The following is a 16,430-nucleotide window of genomic DNA, read 5'->3' as shown; positions in this document are numbered from 1 at the left end:
CTGGTTCTTTGTCTTTTCTTGTCTGTTTGCGAGCCGTCACGGAATGACCAGAACCACATGGCTTTGGCCCACGTGTCTCACTTTGCAAAGGCTCATCATCAGCAATAGATGGTAACCTCACAAGCTGTCCTATAGGCAGGAGGTGGTCTCGGTGGATGGTTTTTACACTTCCGAGGCCTTTCTCAGGTTTTACTTGGTAGACAGGAAGGTTTGGCATCCTCCCAATCACAACATATGACACAGGATTCCATCGACTTTGCAATTTGTGCTTCCCTTTCAATCCTAAATTTTTAAGTAGGACTCAAAAAAAAGTAGGAAACGAACCAGTTTGTCATACAGTTTTTTGTTCTTTTGATGGCTTTTGTCAGCTGCTTCACCTGCCAGTTTGTAGGCATTTTCTAAGTCATGTCTCAGCTTCTTTACATACTAAGAATGTGTGACTTCTTTGTGATTTTTCAGAGAGTTGCCAAACCAGACATCCACCGGCAAACGGGCCTCTCTGCCGAACATCAGAAAGTAAGGCGAATATCCGGTTGCGTCATTTTTAGTACTATTATAAGCATGAACCAAACTAGCAACATGCTGACTCCACTGATGCCTCTGGGAAGGGGGTAAAGTCCCCAGCATTGACAGAAGGGTTCGGTTGAAACGCTCCGGTTGCAGATCCCCTTGCGGATGGTATGGTGTAGTCCTTGACTTTCTCACTCCTAACAGCTTCAGAAGTTCCCGAATGAGTTGACTTTCAAAGTCTCGCCCTTGATCAGAGTGGATGCGAGCAGGCAGTCCGTAGTGAACAAAATACTTTTCCACTAGAATTTTAGCCACTGTGATCGCCTTCTGATTCTTTGTGGGAAAAGCCTGTGAATAGCGGCTGAAGTGATCGGTTACTACCAAGATGCTAGTGAAACCCTTGGAATCAGCTTCTAATGAGAGGAAATCAATGCATATAAGGTCCATGGGACCACTGCTTGTGATCTGGTGAACTGGACTTGTGATCTGGCTCGTGGACTACTGCTCTTACGCACAACTTCATGTGCCATTTTTGGCCAATAAAACCTATTCCTTAGGTGTTCAAGAGTTCGCTCGACCCCTAAGTGTCCCAAATCATTGTGAAGTGCTATCATCACTTTCGGCCTGTATATCTGAGGCAGCACAAGTTGATGGGTCTCTACCCCAAATCTACCCTTCTTTACCCGATACAGCAACCCATCTTTGGTGTTACAGCCTGTCTAGGTAAGCCGCAACAAAGTAAAAAGGAAAAAAAAAGTATATATGTCTCCCCCAACTCCTCACACTTCAATCCCACCAGACCAAGGAAACTACACAGGTTCACCAGACTTCAGTCTCCAAATGTTTTATTTACTCCAAGATGATAATGGAAGCAAAACTTCAGGAGTGGTCTAAGCCTAAAATAAACAAATCCCATTCCACCCAATATATATAACTTACCTACACAAACAATAAAGAAAGAAAATACAAAAACATTACCTATCTCCCTAACATAAACAGAATGCAATTCAACCCCTTTAATGAAAAGAAATAAGGCTACACCCCCTACAGCTTCCAAATGAGTAGGATAACTATTAGGTTAACACCACATTAGACAGCTGACTCACACACAATAGCATGAGCTGAATCACAAACAATAGCATGTTCACAGATGCACATACACAAGCCTTCGTCTGGCAGGAAGAAGCAATGAGAAGGAGGAAGAGGAGGAGCTTCATTCCGTCATCCAGCAGGGCTTTATATCTGTTCCGCCTTAAATCTGTCAGCCAACCAGAGCAGGGTTCCAGCAGCAGCACCTGTGGCATTTACTCAGAGTAGAGAAACAACACAAATAAGTCACTAGACGTAACACCCCCACCCTACAGAATCAAACAACATGTTTGAAACTGTATAATATTAAACACGTGACAAAGCATCAGCAACAATATTTTCACTTCCCTTTTTATGATGTATCTCTAGAGGGAAAGACTGTACCAGCAATGACCATCTCAAAAGACATTGATTATGATTACTCATTCGATTAAGAAAGACCAAGGGGTTATGGTCAGTGTAAACCACTATCGGCACTGAACTTGATCCAACATAAACTTCGAAGTGTTGCAAAGCCAACAAAAGAGCTAACGTTTCCTTTTCAATAGTACTGTAGTGTAACTGATGTTTGTTGAATTTTTTTGAAAAAATAACAAACAGGATGGTCAATGCCTTGGTGATCTTCCTGTAGCAATACAGCCCCTGTCCCACATCTACTTCAAGCTTGAGAGGTATCTCAAAATTTGGTGCAGTAAGGACTGGAGAGTTACACAAAATAGCTTTGACGGCGTCAAAAGCTAACTTACACTCGGGAGACCACATGAATAGCTGTCCCTTTTGAAGTAGGTCAGTAAGAGGAGACACTAGACTAGAAAAGTTTCTACAAAACGCACGATAAAACCCAGCCATTCCTAAAAATCTCCTTAACTCACGCCGGTTAGTGGGGGCAGGAAAGTCCAAAATGGCAGAAATTTTGGCATGTACAGGCCGGACTTGACCTTGGCCAACCTCACGACCCAAGTAAGTCACTACAGCTTTAGCAAATTCACATTTTGCTAAATTTAATGTAAGGGAAGCATTCTGCAACCGACTGAACACTTCTGAAAGAGTTTGCAAATGGTCAACCCATTTAGATGAATAAATGACAATATCATCCAAATACGCATCACAATTAGTTATACCAACTAATACATGATTCATCAAACGTTGAAAAGTAGCAGGAGCATTTCTAAGTCCAAAAGGAAGAACTGTATATTGTAGAAAACTATCAGGAGTTACAAAAGCAGAAATGTCAGAAGCACGATGGGTTAATGGCACTTGCCAGTAACCTTTCAGTAAATCTAGTTTTGTAACAAATTTTGCAGATCCAACTCTATCAATACAGTCCTCCATTCTAGGAAGTGGAAACGAATCAGGTGTAGTAATAGAATTAACTCTCCGGTAATCTGTACAAACACGCACTGACCCGTCAGGTTTTGGCACCACTATACATGGAGAACTCCAAGAACTTGTGCTGGGAACAGCAAACCCTGTGTCCATCAAATATTCTACTTCCTTTTGCATCAAACTCCTTTTAACTGGATTAATCCGATACACATTTTGTTTAATGAGTCTGTGATTATTAACATCTATGTCATGATACACAATGGACGTCTGAGATGGAATATCAGAAAACAAAGATAAGTGACCCTGAATAAGACTTATCACCTCTTCACGCTCACTCTTAGACAAATGCATTAAATGTGATGATAAATCAGCTAAAATCTCTGAATTGGATAAACGTGCAGGCACAAAAGGTACACTAAGCAATGTTAACCCATCTTCTTCAGGGTTATACACAAGCGGGATAACAGCAACAGTAGAAGTAGTGGTTTTAGCAGTGGGCAACACTTCACAACTTCCCACAGGACCACGACACACATAGGCCTTTAACATATTGATATGGCAGACGCGACTTTTCCTTTTCCGGTCAGGGGTTTTAACCACATAATCTGTTTCACTAAGTTTGGATTCAATTACGTAAGGACCAGAAAATTTAGCCTGTAAGGCTGAACCAGAGATAGGCAGAAATACTAAAACTTGATCTCCAGGAAGAAATTCACGACACCTTGCTCTTTTGTCAAAACGACGTTTCATTTTAACTTGAGCAGCAGTTAATGAAGCCATAGCTATTTTACAAGCGTTATGCAGACGTTCACGAAACGCACTCACATACTCCAACACATTGTGTTTTTCTGACAACTGCTCAGCACGTTTGGTGAAACCGTTCTAATGCCCCTTGTGATTCTGGGTGATAAGCACTAGCTACTTGATGTTTAATTGACATCTCATTAATCACTTGAGAAAAAATCTTAGAGATGAAATTGGAACCCTGATCTGTTTGAATAACCTTGGGCAACCCAAATGTAGAGCAGAATTTCACCAAAGCCTTGACCACTGCCTTAGAGCTGATGGTGCGTAAGGGAATGGCCTCAGGATAACGAGTAGCAGAACACATTATTGTTAACAAATATTCATGTCCTGCCTTTGTCCTTGGCAATGGACCCACACAATCCAAAATGATTTTCTCGAAAGGCTCCCCCATCACCGGTATTGGATGAAGGGGAGCTGACGGAATTGACTGATTAGGTTTACCTACTAGTTGGCATACATGACAAGAACGACAGAAATTTGAAACATCACTCTTGAGTCCCAGCCAAAAGAAATGTCTCAAAATACAGTCATAAGTCTTAGTAACTCCTAAATGACCAGAAAATACATTCTCATGTGCTAGGCTCAAAACAGGACCTCTATAAGCCTCTGGCATGACAATCTGATGGATAGTGTTCCAACCCAAATCAGAGGTTCCTGTAGGTGTCCACTTTCGTTTCAAAATTCCCTCACTCACATAAGCAACCGCTGATTTATTTATATCCCCCTCCGGAACAGTTTTAGCAAAACACAAGGCTAAAGATGCATCACCTTGCTGAGCTTCAATCAGCTGCTTTCTCCCAATTTTTAACCCTGTCATAATTACTTCCCCAAACATTTTTGTCACCACTTGCTTTTGTCTCCTTCACTACTGGTGGACCTTGATGTGCCATAAATGTCCCTAAAAGGGGTACCTCTGGAATTTTACGAGCTTGAGCCCGTGTTACCACACAACCAGGGAACAAAGATAAAAACTTTGGGTCGATGTCACCAGTTTCAGGCATCACACTCACTTCTGGCAAAGGAAACACTTTTCCTCCAGCCAAATCGTTCCCAAGAATGGGGGAGACACCTGCAACTGGCAACCTATCTCGCACAGCAACCTTTACAAGACCTTTAACTAAACATCATTATGACCCTTTTGAAACACTTTAGGTGGTACCTCACATTTTACTGGAGCAACAAACGCAGCATGTGGTAATGTGCAATCCTTTCTTACCACACGTTTTATGAGTCAACACAAACTCATCTGCATACACCGCTGCATCTGCCAGAGAAAGAACTTTCTTCTCATTTAGATGAACCACAATATTTTTGTAGTGGATATGATGAATGTGTATTAATTTCTAATACGAAATTGTGACTTTCTGAAGATGTGATTTGATATACCCAAACTTTAGCTCGTTTCAGAGACATCTCTAACCAAGATTGTAAGGTGAGATAAACCTCCAGAGCAGGCCCGTAAAACCCCCTCCAAAGACCCTTTTATGACTTAAGGACCCCCAGGGCCAAGGAAAGAATGCAGAGAGACACAGAGACTCAATCTTGATTGAAACCCACAATGCCCTCTTTAAAGGACACCTTTTTAAAGACTGTCAACTCTAAAAGACTCAAACATCCCAAAGTTCTTACATGGAAAACAAGTTGTATATGGGCACAACTGTTTGAAATTAATCCCGTTTTGACAATCAAAATAGGTGGAATTAATTTACATGTGTTTAAAGTCATTTTTGTTTATATGAATTTATGTAGAACCAAGGTAGTCACATACTATGTGTTTAGTTGGTTAATAATTATAAAGAAACATGGTTATCTTTTTCTTAATTATATTACTTTGTGTTAACATATAATCTTTTATATTGCAAAGTATTCACTCAGGGATGGTCAAGTCTTTGTCTTGTCAAGTGTCATAAATTCTATGTGATGCCACTCCCAAGGTACAGGAAACAGCCAATCAGGAGCAAGAAAAGCTCCAATTCTCTCTCATTGAGGACGAATCAGGTATTCGGGGTGGGTTTTCTAAACTCTAGTTAAAAACCTGTGGCGCCAAATGACACAAGCTTTTTCCAGCTTTTGAGCTTTGTAAGGTTTTTCGAACTTTTTGGGCTTCTGCCCCTTTTTCTCCGATGTTCGACTCTTCACTTGAAGGCTCCAGACACTTGGGGCGTTGTCTCTTGTAGCTTTTTCAAGGCTAAAAGAGTAAAATGACCTGAGTTTTGGAAATGACTCTGCAGGCGTCAGACTCATGGCTTTCTTAAACAGTCTTGGACCTTTAAAGCGTGGTCCAGATAGAAACTACAGATTAAGAAGAGCTATAGTTTAACGCTAGTAAAATTTCAACGCCACACCCAGAGCATGAAGGCAACCTTAGACCTCTGACCCTCCAAACGACGACAACGCCACGAAGAGGACTGCTGCACGCACCCTCAGAATGACCTTCTGAGATGTGGAAACCTGCACAGGAGAGACCTGCATGGACGTACCTCTCTCTCTCTCTCACAAGGCAGCAGATCAGCGACGACGAAGAATCCCCACAGAGACCTTCAGAACACCACCAGCTCAGACGGCTGCGTCTGAAAGCCTCGGGAGAAAATGAACACCCACGGTTGCAACCTACAAGGCCCGCGTCTGCAATTCTCCAGGAAGTCGTGCCGGAAGGCACCGTCAGCGTCATACTCCCCGTTCATCTCCGGATACGTAAGGTCACATGGTTTCATGTCTCTCATGGCTCATGGGTTGGTACTGAAAGTTTGCTGGGATAAACAATAGCCTTTCTTAGAACTTAGGACATTATCATAGAGAAATTCCCTCACATATTAATCTCCCTGTTCCCTCATATATCGCTGTAATCCATTTTATTATATGAATGTCTAATCAATATTCATTATTTGATATTATTATTAATAAACCAGTTGTGTGATAAAACCAATCCTTGGTTATTTGTTTGCGTGTGCACCTTTCTCGTATGGAATTTTAACTTCTAGTTCAGATTCCATTTCAGAGTCAAGAACCCACGGCGGGTCAATGAGCATAATTCATTAATAATAGTTAATTCTAGCTACTTTTGCTGTATAATATGTGAAGATGACCTATTTGTCTAAGTTAAAATTAAGACAAGTAAGGACACTACATATTAGTTAATGGCTCCCAAACATGGAGCTTAGCAAAATGAATTAAATAATTAATTATTAATTAAATAATAATGAATTATCATTGACTCCGCTATGTAGTGCAAATGCCACAGCAACGTGTGCATACTACTTCCACTACATTTTCATGAACAGCATTTTTAAAATCCTCCAATAAAATGAGTTCTTGTAACTGTTCAAAACTGGTAACATTAGAGGCACTACACCACTTTTCAAATAAAGTCCGTTTCTCACGTGCAAACTCCACATATGTCTGGCTGGCGGTTTTCACCTTCATTCAAAAATTTTGGCGGTAAGCTTCAGGCACAAGCTCATATGCATGTAAAATACTGCTTTTCACTACCTCATAATCCAAACTCTGACTTAAAGATAACGCTGCACATACCTCTTGAGCTTTTCCCTCCAGCTTGCATTGCAACAACAGAGGCCAGACTTCCTTAGGCCAATGCAAAACAGAGGCAATTCGTTCAAAAGCAGGGAAATAAGAATCCACATCTGATTCTCTAAAATGAGGTACTAACTTAATATGCTTACCTACATCAAATGCAGCCACCGGTTCCGGGGATGACACAGAAGAATGAGCAGCAGCCGGTAAAGGAATAAACAGAGTAGAAGGTGTGGAAGCAGGGCCAGAAGGAGTAGAAGTAGGACCAGGAAGAATGGAAACAGGGCCAGAAGCCCTCCTGTCGGTAGTCTCTGAAGAAGCACCCAGCGGTAGTAGCAAAGGGTCACCAGTTGCAGTACCTGCACCTGAAGGCCCAGTCTGCAACTGGTATAACCTCAGAGCCTTCTCAGCTTCAATCTCCAGAGCCCTCACCTTCAGTAATTGTATCTCACGCTCCTGCCGTCATGTTTCCAATTCCAACTCCTTAAGGCGCACTGCTATCAGAGGATCAGATGGTTTTGATCCCGTACTAGGCGATACCGCACTGATAGTGGACTCCTCCACAACCAGTGAGAAAGCACCTGCACCCTCACCTGCAACCTGCGCACTGACTGCCACCTCTCCATCTGGCAACACCTTTAAAGCAACCAATTTCTCAAGTAAAGCAGTTTTAATCTCCTCCCTCTTACAATGACGAGGAACAGACACCTGATAAGCCTCAGCAATCGAGACTAGATCCTTTCTATGGTAAGTATTCAATTTCCCACGAGAAGGAGACCTAACAAAATCAGCCACATCCATACTGAAGCCTCAAACCATAGAAGCTCACCCCCACCAAAAAAAAACAGCCAGACAGACACAGTCCGACAGACCACAACAAGAAGAGCAGAAAGCTCCCCCTGCCAAAAAAAACACCCCAAAGAGGACGAGCCCCCAATTTATGTTACAGCCTGTCTAGGTAAGCCGCAACATAAAGTAAAAAGGAAAAAAAAAGTATATATGTCTCCCCCAACTCCTCACACTTCAATCCCACCAGACCAAGGAAACTACACAGGTTCACCAGACTTCAGTCTCCAAATGTTTTATTTACTCCAAGATGATAATGGAAGCAAAACTTCAGGAGTGGTCTAAGCCTAAAATAAACAAATCCCATTCCACCCAATATATATAACTTACTTACCCAAACAATAAAGAAAGAAAATACAAAAACATTACCTATCTCCCTAACATAAACAGAATGCAATTCAACCCCTTTAATGAAAAGAAATAAGGCTACACCCCCTACAGCTTCCAAATGAGTAGGATAACTATTAGGTTAACACCACATTAGACAGCTGACTCACACACAATAGCATGAGCTGAATCACAAACAATAGCATGTTCACAGATGCACATACACAAGCCTTCGTCTGGCAGGAAGAAGCAATGAGAAGGAGGAAGAGGAGGCGCTTCATTCCGTCATCCAGCAGGGCTTTATATCTGTCCCGCCTTAAATCTGTCAGCCAACCAGAGCACGGTTCCAACAGCAAATCAGCAGCAGCACCTGTGGCATTTACTCAGAGTAGAGAAACAACACAAATAAGTCACTAGACGTAACACCAACCTGTCTGCTTCATGTTTCATCAATCCTAGCTCAGGAGTCTGTTCTAACAATTCGGAACGCCAACTGTTTGTGTTGAGAGCCTGTTTCACAGCTTTGATGACCTTGTCACTTTCCTGTGAAACCTCAATATCTTCTCTGCTCAACACTTCCATCTGATCTCCCTTCAAAGAAGTGGGGAAAACATAAGCATTTGGTATGGCTTCTGCAGGAGTGCACAACTGTTCGGCCAGCCTGAAAGGCATCTCTAGTGAGTCCTGGGCACAAACTCCACTGCAGGTGTCTTTTATACCAGGAAGAGATATACTCAGACTCTTGAAATACTTGGTGTTCTCCTTGTTAGATTTTCTTTCTTTTCTTAGAGGAGCATAGCCTCGGGTCAGGTCAGTCAGAGGCTTGATAATGGAAGAATAACTGGCGATAAAATGGCGATAGTATCCGCAAAACCCCAGGAAGGAACGTAAGGACTTTATATCATGGGGCTGAGGCCAGTTGGTAACAGCCTCCACTTTTGAGGGATCTGTGGCAATGCCCTCCGCCGACACAATAGAACTGAACTGAACTGAAGTCCTTAAGTCCAGCCTCTTCCAGTCTATCCAGCACCCTGATGAGCCTTCCTTCGTGTTCTTCGAAAGTCCTTCCAAAGACAATAAGATCGTCAAGGTACACCAAGACCTGAAGCAGGTTCATATCCCCAACCACCTTCTCCATAAGCCGCTGAAAAGTCGCAGGGGCCCCAGAAACCCCTTGAGGGATTCTCTCAAATTGATAAAACCCTAGCGGACAAATGAATGCGGTCTTTTCTTTGTCTCCTTCAGCTACGGCAATCTGAGAATAACCGCTCCTTAAATCAAGCACCGTAAACCACTTGCTACCTGTCAGGCAATCCAAAGCATCGTCCACACATGGAGTGGTGTACTGGTCTGGCACCGTTCTGTTGTTCAATGTACGGTAGTCTATGCACATACGGACACTTCCATTCTTTTTCCGGGCAACAACAATTGGCGAGGCATATGAACTTCTGGACACTTTAATAATTCCAGCTGCAAGGAGGTCCTGAATATGCCGCCGAACGTCATCAATATCTGCTGGTGCCAATCGACGTGAACGTTCCCTGAAAGGACGAGAGTCGTTTAATCTAATATGATGCTCTACATCATGGGCTAGTCCGACATCCCACTCTTCCAATGAAAAGACTTTGGTCCTTTGAGATAGCTTCTGTTTGAGTCTATTTTTCCAGTATTCTGGAATAGGTGAGTCAGCAAACTGGAAATGCTCAGGGTCAATCTTGACAGAGGAAGTCATTGTTAGGGCTGAAATAGCAGTAGCAATAGGATATAACTGCCCTACAACTGTTCCTGCTGGTACATGTACTTCTTTTAGAGACTCATTCTCAAGAACAACTTTAAAGTCAGAGGCCACTATGGCTGAGGAAGGGACTACCATGGGCTGGAGCAGAAGGCCTTGAGGAAGCACAAGCGAGTCAGAGGCTTCAAATAACAGAACACTTTTTGGAGATGGTGGTGCAAGGCTCACAATGCATTGCACACAGTGTGTTCGACCTGGGGGAATGCAGAGTGGTTCTTGACCTTCCCAAATAACCTGACCCACTGCCTCATCTTGACCGCGGTACCCTACACTTGGGGGTGTCGTGGCAGCCAAGGTAAACGCTTTATTTAAACACAAAGCAGGGGCTATGTCCATCCCGTGGGCTTCCTTACAGAGTTTGACCAACCTCTGAAACAGACTGGAATTCGTGCCCAGTATTACTGGTGTCTGATCCGGACTCTTCAGACCTGGGCACACCAACGCCAACACTGAAATAGTTTCTTGCACTCCAGCTAGTTGTTTGGGGAATTGTATATCAACCACAACATACCCCTTATATTGGTAGCTTGACTCACTAAGACCCCACACAGCAAGGCCAGACACTGGTTGAACAGGAATCAAATCAAATCAAATCAAATCAAATTTATTTATATAGCGCTTTTCACAACTGATGTTGTCACAAAGCAGCTTCACAGAATTCCAGTAAGACAAAGGAACATCCAGGAACATCTGCTATATACTTTTGGTGCCACTCCTCAAAGATAATAGTGACCTGTGATCCACTATCTAGCAGTGCACTGCATGGCTTACCATTAATTTTTATTTGAACAATAGGTGATGGGCCTATTAGTCCACGGGGAACTGCTCTTTGCATTGCAACTTCCACAGCACTCCTTTTAGCAGAACAGTGTACTCTGCCTGACTCAGCAGCAGCTGCTCTACCAGCTTTCCCACCTTTGAGCTTACGTAAGGAACTGAGTAATTTTTGAATTACTTTCTTCTCATTCTCTGGAGCACGGCATTTTGAGGCAATGTGACTGTCCTCTCCGCACCTATAGCAGAAATAAGCGCTTGAGATATCACGCTGCTGGTGCTTTTCTGCTGGTAAGCTGCTAGTAGAGGTGGCCACACGTAAAACTGCAGTAGATGCTTCCAACTCTTTCCTTTTCAGATCACTCATGTCCTGCTGTAGCTTCTTGAGTTGCTTCCTTAAACCTGCTAACTCTGAAGGACTTTAATGATCTGGAACTACTCTGTGACAGGGCGCCACTAACTCCCCTTCCTTGGAGGAGCTCCGACTTGATTTCAATGCGAGTTCACTGAGCTTGGCTTTTACATCTTTGAGCTCTGCTCGAAGGCTCAGAACCAATGACTGATCAGATTCTGTAGTTTCAACAGTTTGTACTGGCCGCACTGCAGTGTTTACTTGTCTTCGTGAAGCCATGTATTCTTCTTCAACTCGGATTTCACTGAGAAGTTCCAGAAAATTGGGAGGGTTATTCTTTCTTTCCCTCAATCTCAGCTGAACCAGTAGGAGGTCTGAGGTCACTGCTCCCCTGAGGAGCTGCTTTACATGCACTCTGTCTCTGTCATGGGAAGGAAGGCCACCCATGTGCACCACCTTGGTCAGTGATTTTTCTAAACGTCGCAAAAAGTCTGACAATTTCTCACCTGATTTCTGTTGAAGAAGTCAGAAAGAGAAATACAAATCTTCTGCTGATTCAGCAGATCCAAAAGCAATATTTAATGCATCAAGGTAAGTCTTGGGGCTGGCCTCTAGCTCACTGGACCTTACAGACTTTATCACTTCGAGTGCGGGCCCTTTAACGCTTTCTATAATTCTACGTTTCTTCTCCTTCTCCGAACACTCACATTCCTCCACAATCACATATGCTTGCTCTAGCCAGGGTTCCAAAGGCTCTTCTCCAACAGGAGTTGGGATAACCCCTGAAAATACCCTGAGACGGTGGTAACTGTGACCTTCAATTGAGACTGACCTGTTCTGACTCAGTAACTCATCCATAGTTCGGACAATAGATTCTGATGAGCTTGGGGGCTGAGAGGACTGTGAGCACAAACCTTGGAGATCATCTAAAGTCTTCCCTTCAGCCTTAAGCAGCCCATTCAGCTTTTTCAGAAACTCATCAGATTCAGTATGCGCTCCATCAGTGATGATGACCGTCCAGCGTTCAGATCCATCGCCTGGTACCACTTCTGGGGGGACCAGGTTGGGATTTATCTCCTCCTTGCACTCACACAGAACCATCAAGCTTTGTGTTTTAGCATTGAACGATCTTCCTCTGACACGTACTCGGCCCCAACATCGGACGGTGTTCATTTGCTCCTCTATCTGTCCTACAGCACACTCCTGAGGAACCCCAACCATGAGAATGGCATGGTTCACATCTAATCTTTCACCTCTGCACCAATTCTTCAGGTGGTCTTGAAACTCAGAGTAGAGCAAGGGATCCATTCTATTAAAGTGAGGCTTAAAATGCTAAGTAAGTATATTTAATGTATTCACTGTTTAAATAGATCAACTAATGAAATTTATATACAGATAATTTTTTTTGGGGGGGATTAGACCCCAAATCCCAGCGGTGCCTCCATTTATGTAATGCTCTTACACCAGGTAATAATGAACTTCCTCACTTTCTGACATCACCTGATAGAGCGCCCTGGATTAACTAAGTTTAGATTAGACGGCTATTAATATTTTACCACTTGGAACTTTTAAATATACTATGGCGGTGCCTCCAATTAGTAAGCGGGCTGTATTTGTACTAGTCCCCTTTCTCGGAATAACATACAAGACAAACTCAAAGACAATCGGATGCAAATAGTTTCGATTCAATACACTCCAAACTAAGAGATATGGATCAAGGATGAGAACAAAATATGGATTTTACATAAAACGGGTAAATGCATATATTTTACAAAATTTTAAATCACCTTTTATTTCTTGAGAAAAATCAAACAAATACTTAAATGAAATTACCATGTCTCTATCTTTATAATAAATCGAAATCTTTGGTTATTATAGAAACAAATAGTAAGAAATCCAAACTTTTAATCTTAAACAATGTGATGGGCCCACACACACACATACATACACACACCCTAAGCCGGCATTAAACTAGTTCTCGTTGCAGGCCCGAGTCGTTGCTAGTGTGCATTGTGGCCCAAAAAATATAAAACACTGGCCTCTTCACTCAGAAACTGTACCTCAACATGTACTAAGCCTCACGCTGTCAGCTGTTCTCTCTCTGTCTCTGTCTCTCCCTTCCTCTCCCTCTTGGCGGCGGTGATAGTTCGGCACGGAGCAGTGGGGTTGGTAGCTTGGAGCGGCTAAGCTAACAGTTCAGGCTTCCACGAAGACTGTGGAAGTGTGATACGGACTCTGAGAATAAAACTACTAGATAGCTGGTTGTTGTGGAGTGTTGGAAAGGATACGGCTTGGTTTTACTGACCAAACAAATCCGAGCTTCGCTAGTCCCACTAGACTTAGTGCTATCCTGGTTTAGGTTAGCAAGCACCTAAATGAGAGTCGCTTATACACCTTCGGAAATAAAGAGCATGAGATAAAATATTACCGTCACTCCACAGCTTTTACAACATCACAGTTACAGTTTAGTGTGATATCGAGCTGACATCACAACTGCAAAATCTATAGTTGTTCAGTAGACCACCGGAACAACTGAGAACTTTTTTCCCGCTCTCTCTAGTCTCCTCTCTCTCTCCCCGCCCCCACTTTCCTTGGCCAACCACTAGAGAGTTCTAATCATGAGACTCAGTAAAATGAAATAAAAACAGGTAAAATATATAACCAGAGACCAAACAGAACTTATCAAATATGTAAAATTACAGGAGACATTCAAGTAAACAAACTTATTAATATTATTAATGCTAATTCATTAGAAGGGTTACATAAAGATATACATTTTTTAAAAAACATATGCAAAATATGGGAATTTTTAATAATAACAAACATAATAAAAATATGAATCCACTTCCATATACAGAAATCTATCACTCTACATAAACATTTGCCTGTTTGCGTTTTAAAACTTAGCCATCAATAGGCTAGGGAAGTAGCATGTCTAGCGCACTTTGAAAATGTATGAATATATTACAAACTTAGTCATACAGCTCAAAATAAAATCCATAATCCATGCAAATGTACAGTCATATGCAAAATCTTTTTTAAAAATGTTTTCTTAATTCTCTGGGTGATAATATGGTCACACTGTATACACATCCTTTACTGAGAACATAACTCAGCAAATCTGAATTCAGAACTCTTAATTTAAATATTGAAAATGATATAAAAATAGGAAATATTAAGGACAGCATGGTGGCACAGCAGGTAGTGTTGTAGGGATCTGGAGGTTGTGGGTTAGAGTCCCGATCCAGGTGACTGTCTGTGAGTGTTTTCTCTGTGTCCGTGAGGTTTTCCTTCGGGTGTTTCAGGTTCCTCCCACAGTCCAAAAACACACCTTGGTAGGTGGATTGGTGACTCAGAAGTGTGTGTGTGTGTGTATTGCCCTGTGAAGGACTGGCGCCCCCTCCAGGATGTATTCCTGCCTTGCGCCCAATGATTCCAGGTAGGCTCTGGACCCACTGCGACCCTGAACTGGATAAGCGGTTACAGATAATGAATGAATGAATAATATATATGAACATTTCTAATAATAAGAAATATGGCATTTTTTACCAATTTACCAAATAACCAAGGGTAATTAGCTTTCTTAGGATTTATTAGGATTCTGTAAATTAAGCCTTTTGCTGGCTTCTGAATCCATGAGATGATGATTATGAGTGATTTGTGGAGCTGAGTTGCCCACCTGGAGGTTAACTCTTTCCTTAATAGGGAAGTCTAGTGGATTTCAGGGTTTTTGCTTGTTTGTTTGTATTTCCCCTGAGATGGTCTACTTAGTGATTTATCATAATGTGTTTGGATGTAAGCGGTGAAAATTAGCCATTTCCTTAGTTTGGAATCTAGTGATTGGTTGTGATGTTTGTGATGGTATTCTGAGCTGGACTACTCAGTACTTTTCTATTCCGATTTTTTGCAGATTATAGTGATATGTAGATCATGTCTGTAATTATAAAAACTTAAGGCATTCCTGAGATTTTATGTCAAACCCCAAATAGTGGGCAAAGGGATCAGCCAGTGAATGTGACTAGCCAAATGTTTGTATGTTTTTATATTCTTAATCTGAGAACCATAAACAAGGTTCCCCAGGAAAACTGCTCACATTCTACTCCACATTGAACAGACAGAATTAAGTGGGCCAGGACACTCATTGACCAATTAGTTATGAATTGGTTTGTTAGTGGAAATACAAAACAAAATTTCAGAAAACTGTCTGTCACAGAAGGAAACATAAAGGGAGCATCCCTTTTTCACAGGTGAACACTTTAATTAGTCCCAGGTCAGTGACATTATAGGGGCTGCCAATGTGATCTAGCTCATTAAACCAGGACTATCAAACACATGGCCCACGGGCCAGAACTGGTACAATTGGGTTTCTTATGCATTCTATCCAGTAGAAAAAAAATAATATATCGCCGCAGCTCAGCCACAGAGGGTAAATGTGTATCTCTCAAGTCAGCTAGCCTTTTGCAATGTCAATTTGCAAATATGAGATAAATATTTCAAAATAAAACAAATAAATATTTTATCTAAATAAAACATTGGGCAGCAGTGTGGCGCAACATAGTATTGCTGTCACACAGCTCCAGGGTCCTGGAGTTGTGGGTTTGAGTCCCACTCTGGGTGACTGCCTGTGAGGAGTTTGTGTTCTCCACGTGTCCGTGTGGGTTTCCTCCCATGGTCCAAAAACACACATTGGAAGGTGGATTGGCGACTCAAAAGTGTCCATAGGTGTGAGTGTGTGGGTGAATGTGTGTGAGTGAATCTGGTGCCCAGGGAACCTTGCGCCACTGTAACCCTGAACTGGATAAGCTGTTACAGACAACAAATGGGTTAACAAATGGATAAAACCATTGTCTTGAATTGAAAAGTAATGATCACAATAAAATGCCAAAATGAAGTTATTAAACCCTTACATTTGGAGGTTTTGCCTTTCAGTAGAATTAATTAATGAATCTGGGAAATGTTAAACTCCCTAAAGATTTTGTCTCAGGTCAACAAAATTACGCTTAAATTTCACAAAAATTATCCAATATGGCATCACTTTCTGCTGAGTGGTGGCAAACCTTTTATTTCTTCCCT

The sequence above is a fragment of the Hoplias malabaricus genome, chromosome 4, assembly GCF_029633855.1.
Source record: "Hoplias malabaricus isolate fHopMal1 chromosome 4, fHopMal1.hap1, whole genome shotgun sequence".
Lineage (NCBI taxonomy): Eukaryota > Metazoa > Chordata > Actinopteri > Characiformes > Erythrinidae > Hoplias > Hoplias malabaricus.
Note: the sequence above shows the minus strand (reverse complement) of the source record.